The sequence below is a fragment of the Oryctolagus cuniculus genome, chromosome 19, assembly GCF_964237555.1.
Source record: "Oryctolagus cuniculus chromosome 19, mOryCun1.1, whole genome shotgun sequence".
Classification (NCBI taxonomy): Eukaryota; Metazoa; Chordata; class Mammalia; order Lagomorpha; family Leporidae; genus Oryctolagus; species Oryctolagus cuniculus.
In genome coordinates, this window is record NC_091450.1 from 52,226,411 (window position 1) to 52,229,290 (window position 2,880).

Genomic DNA, 2,880 nt, shown 5'->3' on the forward strand with positions numbered 1-2,880 from the left:
TTTCAATAACTCTATTCCTCCCATTTTTTGTTTCCTGTCAAGATTATTTTGCATGAACATTTCAGTCTTGGTGACATGATTATGATGATGACTTATGTGGTTTTTTTTTCCCCATCTGGAATGGTCAATGGAGAAAATATCCCTATGGAGAATCTTGAAAGCCTCATTATTCCAATATCACAAATATGAAAATTGAGACACAGAAAAGTGTGGTTTTCCCAAATTCACGCAAAAACTCAGAAGTGAAGCCAAGAGTAGTACCCAGCTCATGTGCAACAAATCTAATGCAACCTGCACTGTCAAGCTCACACAGTGATTAGGCTGAGTAGTGTAATTACCTAAAGTACAGTGCAGGAAAATAGTGCCCCATTTACCAACCCAGTCACAGCAAGTGGAGGAATTACATGAATGAGAGTCACCATATGGATGGTGCTCACACATTTCACAATCCTGTACTTTACCTTCTTATCCTGAATGCTCTATAAACAGGAGTTTGAGATAGAATTCGAATAAAACAAACAAACAAACAATCTCCAATTCTGGAGCCAGATAAAGACATAGGTGTTTAAATCCTGGGGTTAGAGTTTCCATCTGTGTCATGTTCATGTAAACTTTACCTCAGTTGTCTCATTTATAACACAGAAATAATGTTCACAACATGAGGGGAAAGTGTATTAGAAATAAAGCACATGTAGCACACATGCTGTAACTTGATGCATGTAGTGATCCTTATGATTAGTAAGCAGTAATAATATGTCAGTTCTCATCAAATATTTTTTAAAGATTTATTTATTTATTTGAAAGGCAGAGAGTTACAGAGAGACAGAGGCAGAGAGAGAGAGAGAGAGAGAGAGAGAAAGAGGGAGAGAGAGAGAGAGAGAGAGAGAGAGAGAGAGAGGTCTTCCATCCGCTATTTCACTCCCCAAATGGCAGCAATGGCCAGAGCTGAGCAAATCTGAAGCCAGGAGTCTGGATCTTCTTCTGGGTCTCCCACATGGGTGCAGGGCCCAACAACTTGGGCCATCTTCCACTGCTTTCTCAGGCAATAGCAGAGACCTGAATTGTAAGTGGAGTGACCAGGACTTGACCTGGCACCCATGTGGGATGTTGGCACTTCAGGTGGTGGCTTTACATGCTATGCCATAGTGCTGGCCCCTCACCACTGAACTTTAAATCAAATTTTTACTATATTGTATTATTTTTGTCAAATGGACTAGTGTATAGATAGGTAATAAATGAGACATGATGTTAATTGAGCCCAGCAGTGAAATCAGTGACAATCCCTAGTTAAGAATCATCTCAATTTCAGTATTGAATTGTGTAAATGTCTAAGGAATTTATACTAACTTTTATGAATCATGTGATTTGAAGGTTGCAGATATAAATATGTCTTTGGAAATTTGAGTTATTTCTCATCACATTCCCATTGGCACTGTGTATTCACAGAAATTGAGATTATTTCAAATATGAAAATGCAGAACATTCAAAATATATTTGGTGTAGAAGAATGAAATATATTTGGTGGTGAAGCAGACCTGTCCCTATCAGATACAAAGATCTGGTATAAAATTACAGCAAGAATGAAAATATGATGTTCTCACAGGTAAAAACTGACCCAGGGACAGAACAGATTAGAGCAGAAAGCTGTGCATATGAGGGGCCTTCAAAAGCTCACAGATGGGGCCAGTGCTGTTGTGCAGGGCACTGAGCCTCTGTTTGTAACACCAGCACCCCATGTGGAGCACCAGTCTGAGTTCTGGCTGCTCTGCTTCCGATTCAACTCCCTTCTAATGCACCTGGGAGAGCAGCAGACAATGCCCTGAGTACTTACTCCCTGCCACCCACATGGGAGACCCAGATGTGGTTGTGGGCTCATCTGACTGTTTGGGGGAGTGAACCAATAGATGGAAGATTTTTCTCTTTCTCTGTTTCTCTCTCTGTCTCCATTAGCATAACTTTCAAATAAATAAAATAAATCTTGAAAAAAAAAACCCTCAGAAACCTCTTGAAACACAAGAAGTTATCATTTAATTCCATTTTCTGTGAGCTTTTGGAAGCCACTTTCTACATGGAAGCTTTAAACAGTGATCACTGAGAAAATGGTGACTTTTGTAAAAAGCTACCTAGAACAACTTGTTCTTTTTAAATATTTATTTATTTATTTGAAAGAGTAACACAGAGAGAGGGGAGGCAGAGAGAGAGAGAAAGAGGTCTTCCATCCACTCGTTCACTTCCCAGTTGGCTGCAATGGCTGGAGCTGCACTGATTCAAAGCCAGGAGCCAGGAGCCAGGAGCTTCTTCCCAACCTTTTCCATGGGTACAGGGGCCCAAGGACTTGGGCCATCTTCTACTGCTTTCACAGGCCACAGCAGAGAGCTGGATCAAAAGTGGAGCAGCCAGGTCTCAAACTGGCACCATATAGGATGCTGGTGCTTAAGGCCAGGGTGTAAAGCCACTGCACCACAGCACCGGCCCCAAGAACAACTTGTTATTCACACAGAATAAATGGAAGCATTTGCTTTCCTCTGTATTCTAAAATCAATACTTCCTGGTTTGACAGGTTCAATTTGAAATGCAAACCTTAAACTCTTGGAAGATGTAGAATACATTTGTGGCCTCAGCAGAGAGTATGCTTCAATAGCTCTAACCATTAAAGAAACAGTGTGTAAATAGAAATACATTAAGAGCTTCTGATCATCAACAAATACTCCAAGAAAAGGGGAGGGCACAAACTGAGAGAAGATAGTAGCTTCCATACAACTGAAGGTATTAAATTAGGACTCAGACATTTTAAAGTCCATAAAGAGTAAGATTAATTTTAAAAAGAATTCATATCAGATACATGGAGGTATTTCATCGAAGCACTACAGTGGGCCATTA